The sequence below is a fragment of the Haemaphysalis longicornis genome, unplaced genomic scaffold (genome assembly GCF_048455015.1).
Source record: "Haemaphysalis longicornis isolate Haplotype H1 unplaced genomic scaffold, Haemaphysalis longicornis Haplotype H1 scaffold_13, whole genome shotgun sequence".
Lineage (NCBI taxonomy): Eukaryota > Metazoa > Arthropoda > Arachnida > Ixodida > Ixodidae > Haemaphysalis > Haemaphysalis longicornis.
In genome coordinates this window covers 94,948,058-94,965,194 of record NW_027526233.1, presented here as the reverse complement: position 1 = coordinate 94,965,194, position 17,137 = coordinate 94,948,058, and the positions used below count along the sequence as shown (strand labels likewise).

At 49.0% G+C, this 17,137-nt stretch overlaps 1 long non-coding RNA gene across 1 annotated transcript; it reads right to left on the bottom strand.

The window, feature by feature from the left end:
- Nucleotides 1–602: 602 nt before the first annotated feature.
- Nucleotides 603–12,021, bottom strand: LOC144164151 (uncharacterized). Its single transcript, XR_013321080.1, has 3 exons — nt 11,903–12,021; nt 7,034–7,185; nt 603–674 (listed from the first exon to the last, which is right to left on the bottom strand). It is a non-coding gene; the product is annotated as an uncharacterized LOC144164151 (long non-coding RNA).
- Between the last annotated feature and the right edge of the window lie 5,116 nt (nt 12,022–17,137).

Genomic DNA, 17,137 nt, shown 5'->3' with positions numbered 1-17,137 from the left:
CAAGTTTTTGGATCTAGGCGCGTAGGCTTTTCTTTCGGCGTTCAGACAAATCGTCAAAGTATTCCATCTGCGTGCTTGATAACATCAATGGCAGCAGCGGCAACGAAGGTGCGCCGCTTCCGCGGCTTACGAGCGGCTCCCACGCGTTCACAACGAGCGGTTGGCTGAAGGGTATACCTCTGGAGAACCTCGCTGGATGAGCATGCGAGGCATGGGGCACGATCCCATCGAACATGGTTGAACGTTCGTTCAAAAGTGTGACATCGCGAACGCGCTTGACGGCACCAATGACGAGATGTTGCGGTGAGCGGAAGGCGACGAGGAGCTCTCGGAGAGCGACGAGGAGTGAGATGAGTGAGATTACTTCGGGGAATAAATCGCCCCTTTCTCTCGCATTCGTTTTTCTTGCTCACAAAATTCCTTGCACGTTACAAACGGAGGTGCAAGTTTTTTCGGTTTTTTGCCTGGAAAATCAGGTGCGCGTTAGAATCGGGGCGCGTTAGAATCGGGTAATTACGGTATTTTTTCCGAAGCTGCGAGTTAAATATAAAAATTATTTCAAATAATGACTGGTTGAAAACATTTTCGTAGTAATAGTCTTCTTACCTCCGTCAATAGTGAACGTAGCGGTGTCCTGAGTAGAACCAAATTTGATGTCAAACGTAGCTGTTTTTCTAAAAAGAAATGCCAAACATAAATAGGATATGACTGTCCATTGTTCGCATACAATGTATTCAAGCACTTCGCATTTTCGAACAGTCTGTTCAAGTCTTGTGTTGGAATATTAGAATATTAGAATAATTTGATTATAATAAAATATTTTGTACAGCGTAGAAAAAGAACCTGTAATTTCTGCACGATGAGGCTAGGAATGTAGATGCTTACTGTAAAGTTATTGAAATGGATGTTATGTTGTTATTGTTCCTCTAAGGAAACAATTATTAGGTCTAGGTCCACGACAAGCTTCAGTCCTCCTCCTTTGGCGAGAGAACAAACTATCGGTAATACACTCCTTGGCGAATGAAACTGCCAATTTCTGCCGCCAGTCGTTCCAACGAGGCTGCTTCAAGCAATTTTAGCAATTTGTAGGTGACTTTAGATTAATTGTATATTTAAATGACAAAAAGTTCCGGCATCTGTTTTGTTCGCGTAGCTTCTCAATGACGCCAATATTTATTAACCCCAGACAGCTGCACCCTGGGGCATTTAGTTGGCATGAAATTAAGTGATCAACTGTGTAGGCTGCATATTCTCCATTTATGATGGTGAATCAAAAATTGCGACCGATCGTTAGAACTTCCCAAAAATGTGAAGGCGGTAGCGTAATTGTGCCTTCTGTTGTTTTGCTGTAGGGCTTTGTTAAAACTGTTCGGACCGCGCACTTCTCCTTTCCAGCACCTCCCTCAAAGCGCCCCCGGAACCTCAGTCCGCTTGCCATGGCCAGGAGACTACTGCTCGACGCCGCCGAAACTTCGCCTGTCGAGGCGGTTCGTATTAAAGGAGCGGCAGCGCGCTACTCTCCTCTGACGCTTGTTTGCTTTCCCGGCGCCCGCGCGGTCTACCTTTCTCGGAGCCTTTCTTCAGCGCTGCTGTTTTTAATTTCGCAAACGTGGCCCTTTGTCCGTGCTCATACGTACTGTAACTCACGCTTTTCTGTACCTCACAATGAATTCCAAATAAGTAGAGGTATAAGAATTTCCCTTTTGTGACCGCTCATATTTACCGAGCTGCTGATTCGCTTAAATAGTGAACAGCCTTTTATCTTCTATGTACTTTGCTCTTCTTATAAAGCTTATGATCTACGTGTGGGAGATGGTGGTGCCAAGTGACAGTCCCTTGCAACGGCGAAATCTGTGTCCCAAATTTGACTCTTTGCAGGTAGAAAATCATACGCACTTCACTATAGGCATTTACTACGACAACTGCAGAAGGACGTCTGTCATAGTGCCGCATCTTTGCTTAAAGCTGTTCAATGCAGTTGCTCATTACTAGTGTTATAAATTCGCAGCAGTCTCCTTCAGCGCAAATCGTATTAGGTTGACGAGTCAGGGAACACTAGAGATATGTCATCAGCTCCGCCAAATATTGCTGTTACATCCGGTTAACTCATGATTAAAATTTTCTAAATCCGTTTTAACCAATCACAATGCAATGGTCTCTTCCGTGCTACACAAACTTGATAATTTTCAGCCTACCTCTAACTGGACCATTTGGCTGAGCGCAACGACCTCGACGTCGTCGTCCCGCGAGCGCGGACGCGCGGGGAATAGCCTTGGCAACTGCGCCCATTTTGCGGGCAAGGAACGGACAGGCACAGCTTTTGAAACAGAAGTGTTTGTCGCGAATGAGCTATCCCTGGGGTTAGTGTGCACAGAGGACTGGCCATATGTGCTCCTTCACAATCAGACACAGGCTATGGCGCAATACGGAAAAATAACTTGAACTTTAGGGAATGGCGTCCCGCAAAGCAATGATTGGTAGCGAATCATTTACAAAACCTGGGATGATTTAGTTACGCGATCGATTGGCCTAGTTGTTATTCCATGGTTCTGGGCAATTGAGCACAAAAAATAGACAGCGACTGAGGAAAGGACGCGGGACAAAGGCGCCACTAAAACTGACGTTTGTAAACAGACTCCCCTTTTAAACACCTAAGGAACACATCAAACCGAAGAAAAACACAGTATGAACAAAAAAAGGACAGAACCAAAACGTGCCCACATGATATGAAATTTCGAAGCTTAGGAGCACCGGTACCCAACCCGTGCGCTAGCACCCCTGTCACGATCTAGTCCCGCGTTCGTGAACCTGTGAGGGTAGGGGTACCCTCCAGCCGAGAGACGACATGCAGCGTGCTGGTGGTGACGGTGACTGACCCCCGAGCAGCCGTGCTCGGCGGTGTTTATTGCCCGGCCACACACAAGGTTGCGCACCGAGCCTGGTGGGGCCACTGAACTTAGCGGCCAACGAATATCAGGGATGGGGGGCGCCACACACTTGTCACACCCCTCACCCCCAAGTTTGTTTGTCCTACACAAACGCAAAACACCTGTCCCCCCGGCGAGTACAGGTCCGGAGGTCTCCGCAGTCTCTCACTCCGCCGGACCACAGGTGTCGAGGCCGTTGTGGCAGCATTAGGTGCCGCCTGTGTCACACTCGCACCAGCTGTCAGCCTTCCCGGTGTCGAAAGACTTGCACGTGGCGCCACAGTGGCGCGAGTAGCACCAGCCCCTGGTGCTGTGCTGGCAGCGGTCGGTGAAGCTGGCTCCCCTAGAAGGAGTCCAGGCTGAGGCAGTGCAGCGGGCCCGTGGCCTGGCAGCCCGGCTGCGCCAGCAGGGGCGCCAGCACCTGCTCGGGCGCGTACGGGTCCCCGCACCCCATGCACAGCATCAGCCGCAGGTCCGGCCGGGGCCCCGCGACCGCGGGCAGCGCCTAGTAGATAAGAAGCCGGCCCGGCCGCCGCTCGATGCTCTCCACCAGCGCGCACAGCGCCTGCTCCAGTCGCACAGGGTCCAGGCCGCCGCCGTCGTCCACGAAGGGGCACTGCAGGCTCCTGGCCCGGTTGATGCCCTCCTTGCGCAGGAAGTCCCCCTGGCCCGCAAACACCCTGACCAGGGGCAGGCCGTGGAAGGGCAGCCGGTCCTCCTGCTCCAGGTTGGCCAGCAGGGTCTTCTCGAGGCTCTCGCGGATGTACTCCAGCCCCGGCTGGCTGGCGTACACGCACAGGAAGCCCTGGGGCAGGGGCTCCGTGCGGAACGAGTTGTGCGGCAGGCCCACGTCGCCGTCGATGATCCTGCAATCCAGCGCGTATTGGGCCTTGTCGTCGAGCCGGAAACCCTGCGGGAGCACCTGCCGCATAGCCTGCGCCACGTGCTGGGCGCTGGCCCTGGCACCCAGCACTACCAGGTGCAGCAGGCGACCGTTGGTGCCCAGCACCCCGCCGCCATTGGTGCCGGCCTCTCGCCGGTGCAGCAGCTGCTCGATGACGCCGTCCATGCAGTCGGGCTGGACAGGGCAGTGCTCCCTCTGGGACCTCAATGCTTGCCGCCGTGCCGGTGAATGTCCCCACCTCGGGCTGGAACAGGGCCTCCGACTTGGTCAGGAGGCTCGGGCCATCTGCCACTGCATGCACTGCTTCCTGGTACTCAGGCAGCCGCAAGCCCAAAGCCTGGATCCAGTTCCGGCCCAGCAGCGTCGGTGACGGCCCCTTGGTCAGGTACAGGGGCAGGGTTGCCTCCCTGTCGCCAAGGCGGACGCTGACCTGGGCTTGACCCTCGACTTGGGCGAGCTGTCCGGAGTAGCTGCGCAGCACGACGCCCGACGCCTCGACCGCCACGCCAGGGAAGGTGCGCTTGAAGGCTTTCCCGGCCATGACCGACACACTGGCCCCTGTGTCCAGCTCCATGGAGACGGGGCGCCCGCAGACTTCGACGGTCAGCCAGTATGGTGGCACCGGCGGCTGCATTGTGGCCGCGTGCCACATGTCGAAAATCTGCGGGTCTTCGGCCACGGCGTGAAGCCTAGCCGTTGCACCAGAAGCTGCTGCCGCACGCCCCCGCCGCCTACCCTTGCGCCGACTCCCTCGGCCGTGGGCTGGCGCGGAACATGTGCTCGACACCGGCTGCTGCTTCCGTCCGTCCGCCGCCGTCCCCCCTCGGCACGCCCGACCAATGTGCCCAGTTCTTCCGCACGCAAAGCACTCCGCTTGCGCGAACTGGCACTGTGAAGGGGGGTGGTCACCACCGCAGCGAACGCACCTGCCATGCCGTGCCGCCATCTTGTTCACCGCCGCCTCCGCCGACGGTGAGCCGGCCGCACGCGCTATCTCGCCCGCGTCCTTGGCCGCAGCCTCCATCGCCAGCGCTGCCTTCACGGCGTCGTCCAGCGAGGGGTCGGGAAGCTCCAGGAGTCGCGTCTGCATAGCGGGGTCGTTGATGCCGCAGACGAAACGGTCCCGGAGCAGCGAGTCGAGCTGCTCCCCGAAGGTGCAGCCGCTCGCCAACCCTCGCAGCGCTGCGACGAACTGCCCGAGCGTCTCTCCGTCTCGGCGGCTCCGGATATTGAAGCGAAAACGCTCCATTAGCGTCGACGGAGCCGGGCTGTAGTGCGAGCGTAGCGTCGCGAGCAGCTCACCCAGCGACTTGTCGTGCGGCGTGGCCGGCTTGAGCAGGTCGAGCAGGAGAGCGAAGACGCGGGTCCCGCAGCTGGCCAGGAAGATGTCGCGCTGTTTCGCCTCGGGTGTGTCGTTCGCCCGGAAAAACACGCCGACTTGCTCCTCGTAGACCGGGCAGGCGGACCCTTCACCCTCGAACGGCTCGAGCCTCCCGTACAGCGGCATGGCGTAATGGCGGCTGGCTCGAGGGGGCGGTGTCTCGGAGTTCTCGGTGGCGGCGTTCACGGTGGCTTCGGCCGCTCCGCGGGCTTCTTCCCTCGTCGCCAGTGTCACGATCTAGTCCCGCGTTCGTGAACCTGTGAGGGTAGGGGTACCCTCCAGCCGAGAGACCACATGCAGCGTGCTGGTGGTGATGGTGACTGACCCCCGAGCAGCCGTGCTCGGCGGTGTTTATTGTCCGGCCACACACAAGGTTGCCCACCGAGCCTGGTGGGGCCACTGAACTTAGCGGCCAACGAATATCAGGGATGGGGGGCGCCACACACTTGTCACAACCCCGAAATTATTCTATTTATTTGGCCGATAGATGGAAAGACCGGCTGCGCTCAACGCAGCTGATGGAGCTGCGTTGCGCGCTCTGAATATTTGCTGCTTGTATTATCTCTCTGGTAAGCTTCTCTCTCAATTTTAAGATCACCTGGCATTTGTCATACAATGGACTGAAAGCACAATCATTGCGTGTTTTGCCGTGGGCAGCTGATTGCCCCTGTATGCGGCGGCGTACATTGCTTGCATATTCGGGCAAATTTTATGGCATCTGACTGTTTGGCCAGCGTACGACTTCGCACTTTTCAGTCAAAAGAGATAAACACCACCCTCGACCCAAGTAACATATGTATTGTGACGCTTGATGCTCTGGGGTGTCATATTCTTTGTGCGTGGTCCCGTCAGTGCGTATAACTTTGCCAACTTGTGAGGTGCAGAGAAGACGGCGTCAACACACACTGTACTTCTGCATTTCTTTAAGTTATGCGTTATCTTGTGGGTATGAGGTTCAACAGCAGTCTTGCTCCTTAGCCTGTTATCGTAATCATGCTGCTGTAAATCTCGAACATGTTTCTTTTTTTTGTGAATGGATTCCGCAATGGACGTGATCCATATGGCTGGGTAAGCAGCTGACCGCAGCCGCTGTGTTTTCTTGGGAAAGCTGTTATTCATAGAATGTACACACCATTTTGTAAAACAGTTCCACAGGGGACCTTGTGAAATTGGTCTCTTTACCGCATTTTCATCTGTTCATAACGGTTTCATCTGTTCATAAAGTGCTAATGAAAGAAGTGTCTGTGTAATAACCTTCACTTGGAGGAGCTCCTTTGTCTCGAGTGCATGTTTCGTTCCCTGTGCATTTGTTGGGCTCAACTGTTCAGAACACGGTATGAGCCAGGGGTTTGTGAGTTCTAATGTACTTTAAGAAGCCAACACCACCTACTGAACACGAGCTGTGGGACATGTAACGCAAACAAGAACAATTAGAGGCAGAGAAACTATAAGATCTCACCACTTCTTGTGCTGACTTCGGAAACCATGTTGCACACGGTTGTGTTGCCAAACGCTGCCTTTACTAGAACAAGCCGCTATACAAACTTTTGAGCTCCTCTAAACTAATGAAGAAAATGATAAAAGTTATATACAATGAGGCGGCCTTTCCATATCGTGTCCATAAAAGGGGGAAAACAAAAAAATAATGTTATCAAGCATCCACTCGCGTAATGCTATCTCCATAGCACCCTGGATGGGAACCCCATCTATGTAGCGCATCTTTAGTTTTACCCATAAAACCAGAGTGTAGAAAGCTAGTGGCGATTGAGTCATGAAATACTCTTAGCATTACAAACGCTGCAGAAAAACACAGACATTTACCTGAGAAGCGTCGGTGGCCCTTGGAGAGCCCACATGTAACTGGTTTCCCTTGTTTGAGCGTTGTAACGAGTTCGTGTAGAGTTGAAACATCTGTAGAGAGGGCAGCTGCTCGACCCATAGGCCGCGACCAGTTTCGGCAGGTTACCAAGAGCCTGTAAAAGTGGAAATACAAGTACATTGAGTAAAAGATTATTCCGGAAGAATGGCTTGAGCGTTCCAATTAGAGTTCAATGTTTTGAGTTTTCGACAGATTTATACAGGCGGCTTGATGAGTCAACCAATATATTACCTCTCCTTCGACGAAAAATCCACAAAGAAAAGTAATATTTTCATGGTGTTTTGAGGCAACGAACACAAAAATTGAAGGAAGCTCACACTAAGGCGTTATACTTGAGAGAAACGAAGCTGTGGTGAACCTTCCTGGCCGTCACGGAAATTTAAGTCCACGATTGCAGAAAATTGCTTCTTCTTTGCTACCGCAACGACTTTTCCTCCATGATTGTTCGATTAAGTGTGAGCTTCCTTCATTTTTTTCGGAAAGGATAATCATTGGACATCACATTGTAGGGACGTATGCTATCGCGTCTCTTAATGGTTACGAGCAACTGTAGCAACAATTAGGACGAACACTGGAGCCTTTTTCATTCCGAGGTATTGCTGTCACTACTATGGCGAACGCTGGAGTTTTTTTTTTTTTTTTGCCATCTCGGCCGACCTTTCTAAATGGGTACGATTTGGATTGGCAAAAGTTGGCCAAGAACGCTGGGCGGTGGCAAGCCAGACACGTAAATACGATTGCTCAGAACTTTCTGAATTTTTAACGGCCAGGCAGTCACCGCTATCTTGGCAAATCACCCTAAGTGGGTAGGCTTGACTTGAGAAACGTGTGCTGGGATCGCTGGACGGTCGCCGCAAGGCACGCGCCCTTGCAGACTCGGCATTTTCTCATTTTTTAAACTGCCGGCAGGTCGCTGCGAGGCAGCTAGGCGCGTGCTTACATGCGCTCGGCATTTTCTTGGTATTTTAACTGCGGACACCAAACTCTGACAATCTTCTGAAGAGGTTTGCTGTTAATATTTCGGTAGATTTTTTTTCATGATTATGAAGGATTTGATTTCCTGAGTACAAATATTTTTCTTGCTCATTGCCAGCGTTGTAATTATACTCCAGTGAAAATTGGCTGGCAATTTGAGAATATTCGCTCAGAAAAGCAAGTATTTTGGTTGCACGTAACTTATTTTGGCGCAGTCTTAGGCGGCTACTTAGCGAAAGTTCAATATCAGTGTGGCCGGCGATGCGGAAAGCGGGTATTGTAAAACACATTTCGCTTCTCCGCTTACAGAATAATACCGCTTCTAGTGGCACTCTCTAGGGCTAACGCTGCAGTTTGTAGTTGTGGTAAAGAAAGACGTTTGTAGTTGTGAGTTTTAAAATGACGCCTCTTCTAAAAATTGCACGCAGGATTTCTAAACATAAAGTTCTTTAGGCTGCCACGAAAACCGATAACACTACATTTGCTGTGTGCTTTCTAGAAAAATGCACGATGTTTTTTTCTAAAGAATAGCACCATAATAAGAAAAGTAGATAAGAACTAGAGTAATATAAAGGTTTACTTGCCACTATGACATTCGCAACCTCTCTAGCTTTCAAAAATACCTTACATGATATTGTATAAATTTTTGTTGCTTTTAATACGGAAATCATGGATTCCTATAGTAATTCCAAGTTCCCTCTTACACATTTTATTCCTGTACGGAGCTTTCGTATTGCCTCGTGATTTTACAACATTCAAGTTCAGAACCACCTGAAACAGCTTTTCACACTATAAGAGTATCGCGATTTTTTGACAGAATATTGTAGAAAACGTTTGAGCGCATCTGCACACTTGTTAGAACTTCGGAATCAAACGAATTGTTATTGAACCTGATCGAAACATATTCTGTACAGTAATTCCTATTTTTAAAAAAGCGCATCTGCACACTTCTAAGGAGTTTGGAATCAAAAGAATTCTTACTTACTTGACAGAAAATAAATTCTGTAAAGCTAATTTGTATTTGTAAAATGGTCGGACAAAGACAGCAGCCCTGGTTTTATTTCTCGATGCCATTTGTGGATGCAAACAGTCCACGTTTATGACAACTGTACCATCAACATCTGCACCAGCCAAGTTAAATATTGATTCCTCTAAATTTAAGTCGAGGTGTTGAAGTTAGTTTTCCCCTATTTTGGTCTGCCGTAATAACATGCAGAGAAATGCATGATGAAGTTAAATCCTTATCAATCAACAGATTTCCCTTTATTGTCAGGATTAAATTGACGACAGCCGGACGGTTGCGCCTGGTATTTTCTGTTTCTTTGTTTAAACTGGTATTTTGTACCAAGGCCATGTTTTGATTTAAAACAAGTGGGGCTCTGAAGGACCCTAAAGCGCGATTTCTTGCACCGAAATGGTCTTAATGAGCAATAAATACAAAAAGCGTGCATCGAATTTTGAGTTCACAAGTTTGCACTATTGGTGCTTTCATCAAAGGTTGCTGATTCCGCTCTCACGTTGTGTGTTTCGTTTCCAATTCCGTATCACTGCTCTAAACAAAAAAAACATTGTCATGGTATTGTTCGTCTCGTTAAAACGCAAGGAAAGCCACCACCTGACTACTCAGCGTACCCAGCAATACCAAACGAAGAAGGCTGTGTACAATTTTCTCCACGTTCGAACGGTAGATAGCGTCTCTAGGGTACTTAGGATAACATAGGAAGAAAACGCGATATATCCAATGTGTTGCAGGACTCACATGAGGACTGTCAAGCACCCGCCGCGGTGGCTCAGTGGCTAAGGCGTTGCGCTGCTGAGCACGAGGTCGCGGGTTCGATTCCCGGCCGCGGCGGCCGCTTTTCTGATGGAGGCGAAAAGCAAAAACGCCCGTGTGTACGAGATTTCGGCGCACGATAAAGATCCCCAGGTGGTCAAAATTAATCCGGAGCCCTCCACTACGGCGCGCCTCATCGCCAGCGTTGCGTCGGCGCGTTAAAGGGACACTGAAGTGATATGTAAACATTGCGGGATTACTAGCACAAATTGTAGTCCGGAGTCCCCAGGCCATGTTTCGACCACTCTAGGCGCGTTTACGCGATTTTATTTAGTAGAAAAACTAATTCGAAAACGCTGTCCTCCTCTCTTTACGCTCGCCCATTTTCTGTGGCGTTTTCGTGTGACGTCAGGAGGGGATGAGCTGGCAATTGGCTGCGCCACGGCTGCGCTACTGCACGGCTACCCGGCCGACAGAGTCAGTCGGCCCAGCGTTTCGTCCGCCGGCCGCCGGCGGGTCGTCGCAATCAAGGAGGTTAAAAAAAAATTGCTTGGTCGCAATTCGTTCGCTTAGTTGAAACGAAGCCAGGACACGTTATTTTTGTGAATGGAAGAATGTGCCTTTCTTTACTTGGTTTGTTTGTACACTGTATCTAGCTCCAAGTCAAGGTCGCTTCACACAAGCGCTGCACATGCGACGCTTCGCTGACTGGTACGCCAGTAGGAAAATATAAGGCCTCTTGAAGGCGGGAGAAGAGTCAGCGAAGTCAATATAGGTACTAAGAAAATAAAATCAAGTGATATTTTTACCGTACAGCGTAAAACTAGGGCGCGGGAAGCACTTTTTTGCGCTGGGCGAACAAGCACAGCGGTCAGCAGCACGACTACGCATCTGCGAACGCTTTTCCGTCTACGAAATGCAATTGCTAGACGTGAGCTACTGTGGAAACTCGGGCGACGCTTACTGCACGATCGCAGTACAACAAATAGTCACCTAAGCGGCTTGATATGCCAAAACTAAATAAAAGTGTAAACCGGTTGTACAATATATACCCTATATTAGCAAAGCCCTCGCGTCCCGCTCCGTAGCCTATCAGTCTGAGGCGCTCGGAATTCATTGCAAATGTTTTGCGAGTCATGAGTTCAAATCCCCGCGGGTACGTGCTTTTTTTTTTTTGTAAGTTAACTTTTTGTTTTCCGCCGATGTTTTCTATATTGAGTTCACCTTTTTTGGGGCCGCAACGTTCATGGCTACACGAACTAGTTGACAAAACGCGCGCAGGCTGGCACTGGCGCGCTAGCGAGTTCTCGTTGGCGTGCTGTTGCCATAAGCACCGACTGCTTGCAGGCAGTGGGCACAGGCCAGAATGAACAGACCCTTGGCCTGGTGCGAACACGCTTTTTACGATACAGGCATGAGGGAGGCAAGCTCCAAATATGGGGGAAAAGCGCATGACATTTGGGCGTCTGCGGGTACGCGGAGGGCGTTCATGCACTGCGTAGGTCTCGGCTAGTGAATGCTACGACTACAAGCCGTCCTGGGAGGCTTATCTTGTGCATTTTACAGCCGACAACATGGCAGAAGCGCGGTACGATGATTACTGAGATATTGAGAATGCCCATCCAACAAAGCCATTGGTTATGTTTTACAGAACCGAAACCGAAACCGAAACTTGTGTGATTGCTAACCTTGGGCATCGTCCAATCACGGCGCCCCTCCTCTCAACGTCACAGCCTTAGTTGGTGCGGCCGCCGCAAACCGCGCATGGTAGTTTTTCTTCTTTCGCGCTTTGTAAAATAATTACCGATTTGTCAACCGGATAAACGATGAAAAGTGTGCTAATTTGAGCCAGTCTACGCAGTGCAAGCAAAAACGGGAGCTTGACAAATTCACTTCAGTGTCCCTTTAAACCCTACAATCAATCAGGACTGTCAAGCGGTATGTAGATGACTTTCCAACTAAACACTCACGGTGTAAGGCTTCGCAGAGTGTAGTGGAATACATTTCAAGAATTACTGTCACCTGGAGGAGCACAGTCAACTCTTATAGCGGTACTTCTTACCTTAAAGCCGTCGACAGGGACATCCGCGCTGGGAGGAAGGTTGTTGTTGCCGCAATAGGACACGAAAGGGAAGAGCAGACACATAGGATTTAAGACAAGTGTCATTGCAAGCAGCTGAACTGGTTCCTAAACTAGAATGAAACTGTTAACAGGCTGTCGACAACTCAGGCGACAGCGAATGATTGGCTGGGGTTTCTTTCAAACGCACCCAAACACTTATCGACCTAGCTGGACTTTTCGCATCGGGCAAGCACCGGACAGAAGAGGAAGGGAAAAAAACAAGTTGAATCGTAAAATTCTTGACGTAAGTTTGGGGTTAAAAAGCTTCAGGAAAATGATATTGATATCTGGGCCGCTGCCGTAAATGTTCGAGAAAAAAATATTCCCGACCTCTGTGGTGGGAGGCAGTGACCGAACTACCGTAGCTGGTTTAACGTGCAGAGAAAATGACTTTCGGTACCCGCCATACAATTCCGTTAAAGCGCCTCCTCTCTGCCAGCACTGCAGCAGTAGGTGTTGCGATGCGCGTCCAAAAGCGGGATATAAGCACAGCGTGAAGGTATTGAAAAAAGAACAGAAGCAAGGGAGCAAATATCTGCTAGGAAGATAAAAAACAGGTGCAAAACAAGTCCAGATAACAATGAACGCGAAACAGCCGCGACAAGTACCTTTCATAGTGAAAAGAAAAAATGATATTACTAATGACACTAAAGCCTATCAACGCACTTGCCCAGACTTCCTGTCAGGAGAACGCGTCTGTGTTTGAAACTGAAGAGCTTCAAGCCCACGCTATCGGCAAGCCCGCACGCAGCCGGAAAACACGCTGACGCTGCAGGTTGGCGCCGTAAAGTGCTTGCCCACAAAAAAGGTAAACGAAATGTTCGAGGTAGAAGCATACCTGTACAATAACTCTAACGATCGTGCCTTACGTGCGGACGTGCGTCAACCCGCCACGTGCGGCTTCGGCGCACAGTAATAGAAGAAAAAATAAAAATGAGGACACTACGGAAAACCGCGACCGAATGATCGTGTTATAATCATGCGAAATCCTAACTTTTCGCCCTTCTAGCAATTGGCGTGACTGGCAAAATAATTCATTTAAAAATGGTTTGCGCACAATATTATACTTTTATAATTTTGTTAACACTTTTATTTATACTTCCACTTCTTTCACACCTTTTGACTTTTTTTCTGTAAGAAGTTGAATAGTTGTGAACGTACGTTTTTTTGGCATTATTACGCACGATATGAAAGCGAGCCTGGCTCAGGCGCAAACTGAAGCCACCATTTGCCTCTTTTGGCAGCGTTTTCCCGTGCGTTTCTGCAGCCTCGTGCTTACTTCTCTTGTGGAAAAGTAATCCCTAGTGCTTTCTTTACGGCATCGGTTTTGCACCCCGAAAAAAGGGTGCGACTTTTTAAAGTGCTGCACTGGATACCATTTGCGTTTCCTAGTACTTCAATCGCGAAGAGAATCGCGTAGCTTCAGTAAAATCAGACATTGCTGGTTCTGCGTCTGTAAAATAAGAGCTTAGGAAATGCCCTGTAATTCTGCAAGGGACCATTTTTCAGCCGTACGTAAGATTTGTTTCGGGAGATTGTGGCGTTTGCTTAAGTGCTGAGGGATGTCCGTGTTACGCGTCCGTCGTCACACGTACAGCCGTCCGATGTCGCGAACGACTGCAGTGAGTTATGTGTCGGAAGTATACGGCGGTCCGTTGGCGAGGCAACTGTTGTGCACTTTGGCTGCACTTAAGTTACGCAAGCCGCAGCCTGCGTTCGATTAATCTACTAGCTAGCCATGTCTACCTGGATTAGCTTTTACGGCTGTTGTCTGTTATGCCGCGATGCGCTGTAGTGCCGTCAGTGCGAACGTACGCGACGAGGTAACCATATCGCCATTATTTGAATTATCTGAGCAAAAAGAGCATCCGGACACTCATTGTAAACTTGTACACCGGCGCCGTTCATAATGCGCTGCCTGCCTACACGGCGAACCCACTCACCGACTGCAAAGACGTGCGGGCGCCGCTTCGCTATCACGCGTCAAGTGCGGTGAAAACACGCCTTTAGTTGGCCGATGACCACTTTGCTCGAGGCATCGTGATGTATGCAGTGTATTGAAATCATCAGATCGTTGCGCGGCTGAGCACGAGGTTGTGGGTTCGATTCCCGGCCACGGCGGCCGCTTGTCTGATGGAGGGGAAAAGCGAAAATGCCCGTGTGTACGAGATTTCGGCTCACGATAAAGATCCCCAGGTGGTCAAAATTAATCCGGAGCCCTCCACTACGGCGCGCCTCATCGGCTGCGTTGCGTCGGCGCGTAAAACCCTACAATCAATCAATCTTCAGATTGAGTCTTCGTGCTACATGGTATATCAAGTCTTCTAACGCAGGCATTGTATAGTACAGCTCCGCGCTTTTGTTTGCTCTTTTTTCTGAAGTCCTTTTTTGGCAAGTTTCTTAAAGCGCCCCTTGCGCATATTGCACCTATTCACTGAGCTTTACTGGGTGTTCTTGCCATGTTTTTCAGCCCATGACCTCTTGGGTCATCGACACGACACTCACTGCTGCGTGCCATTGTGCCCACACAGACAGACAGACAGAAAGACAGACAGACAGGCAGGCATACAGACAGACAGACAGACAGACAGAGAGACAGAGAGACAAAGAACTTTATTCAGGCCCTGGGTGACCACACAGTGGCCAAATATACCCTCGCCAAGTACCCGGTCTCGATACGCGTTTCTTTTGCTTTTCACGGTGCAACAAAGCTGTTTTGGTTTTGTATTGCCTTCGTTTCTCGCTGACTGTTTGTCCTGCTTTGGTAAAAAAGTCAAAACGATTCAGGCTAGATAAGCAGCATTATCATTTTTAGTATATCAACCACCATTCCTTTGCGTTAAAAATATGCTTAACCAGCGTTGTGCGATTAGAGAGACCTGAATACTTTCATGGTTGCTAAGAGCGCGACCGCACCATCAGAAAATAAAATAAGAGAAATGTTTATGTTGTATATAGGTGGCATGTGCTAAGAGAAGTACTTGTTTGCTAGTTGAATTCAACTTCTCTGAATTTCTGCTTTTCTGTTCGCAAGTGATCCGACATTGAACAAGTGTGTGGACTGTTTCCTGAATCACCTATGCAGGTCTACAGCATCGGTGGCCTACACTCCACGAAGTGACATCAAGATAATGTCAATCGGCCAACTGACGTCACCATACCAGACATCCTGCAAGCACTTCACGGCACATGACTTCGTGCATGCGGCCCACACAGGAACCATAAAAATGGCAGTGCCAACTGCTTTCCCAGTGTTATTTAGTCGTATCAATGACTCCCTGCAGTGCTTCTTGCTTCTTTATTGATGCTGCTGGTGGGTACGCAAACATACATCCCATCTTTTGAACCTTGCCATTACCAAACGAAAATGGAATGCAAGTATCCTCAATCAATAAATCGTGGCAACGGAAAAGTTAAGATTGGCGCAAGGCTCAAGGGGAGTTTTATTACTGACGTGCCTCATCTCGTTAAAAGCACTCCACAACGTCGTGCCTGCAAGCACCCTCCCGAATTGTCGTTGCTGTTGGCTCTAAAACATTGAAGCACTACGTCCAAGAGAAACCTTTTTTACAATATGAAGTTTAGAGGGTGAGAAGCCACGCTAAATGTCGTCGTTTGGCACCTTACGCGGAGCCGATCGAGAGAGAGAGAGAGAGAGAGAGAGAGCTCTTTATTAGATAAAAGCAGAGAGGTTTGCCGGCATGTTCCCGCCTGCATGCTACTCTGCGGGGATGGGGAGAAGGGAGTAAAGGCCCTAAAAGAAGTAGGGCCGAAGAAAGAGGGGAAAAGAAGAGATTAAAAGAAAAAGTGAACACGAAGCTTTGCGTGGTGACTTAAAAGTCCACACAATCTCACACGTAAAGTTCTAAAGCCCATCGATGGCGTGATTTAGATTGCAGAGAACCATTTCGGGACCTACGTTGTCAAATGCTCTCACAACATCCCCAGCAAGGACTGCGCTCTTGCTGTGCCTGAGAAGCTCGTTAGCACTGATTGTAACACCTGAACAAAAAAAAAAACGTTAGTCGGTTGTTTGTTTTTCTTGCGAAATCTGTATTCGAATTTTGTAGTTTAATGCCCCCATCGTCATCGCAGTGCACGCCGACTGCGCTGTGCAGTGGTTCTTTTCCGTGTTCTTTGTTTTCAATGAAGCACAGCTTGCAAATATGAGCAGTGTGCCCACAATGTGCCTCTTAAAAACAAATTCCCCTCTGAATTCTTCTTGTTGTAATCATCAGAAAAAGTATAATGCCATGTTGTATATACGTAAGTACTGTAATTGGCTAGCCTATAGGCAGCATAAACATTGTTAATCACTGCCATGGCCCGTGGGGGATTGTGAAACATGCCTGATGTGAAGTGCGCCTATGGTTAATTTTCGGGATTTATATGTTTTTTATATAGGGGCGAAAAATGGAGTGCTATTTTTGATACAATCGGTGAGAACTAGGGTTTTTTTTTCCATAGCCATTCCGAAGTTCGCGTGTTTGCGAGTTATATATCAGATATCCTAAGTGATACCTTCACTTTATTTCAACAGTAGGTATTAGGAGCTTCTAAACTCTAACCTGTTAAAATTGGTGTTCGTTTCCAGCTCGCAATCGAGGGATATCAGGGTTTTCCTGGAAATACTCTCAAAATTGGGCATTTGTTTGAAAATGTATTACTAGTAATGACAGTAAAGAGCATTGATAGTTTATAAGAATTGAAACAAGTTGTAAACAAAAAGCTGGTTATCGATTTTGTACACACCCTTGTCTACGTTAGCATCTGCGCGCGCAGCGTGTCCATCTCTATTCGAGACCTGTGCAATTGTTGAGTGTCTCAGCGGGGAGGAAGTCTTCTCTACAGCGCAGCTTCGATTAGCTAGGCACGACAATGTCATTTCAATATTTGGCAGCGTGGGGTAGTGAGGGGTAGAGCCACGCCAATATTCACTGAGTTCGAGAACTGTGTATGGGGGCTTGCTTCCAGCAAGTAGTGGTTGAGAACAACGGACTATTAGCCCACGATTGTGCAGATCACTAGTTTGTAAAGGTCAATTCAGGAGATATGGGGATAAACTGATTCTCCTGAAACATGTTCTGGGTGTAAAAATAGGCTAAAAGTGTGTTTTACCTGAAAGCGAACAACCCTAAGTGTAGTCTAGTAGCATTCTATTGCCTTGTGCCTGGT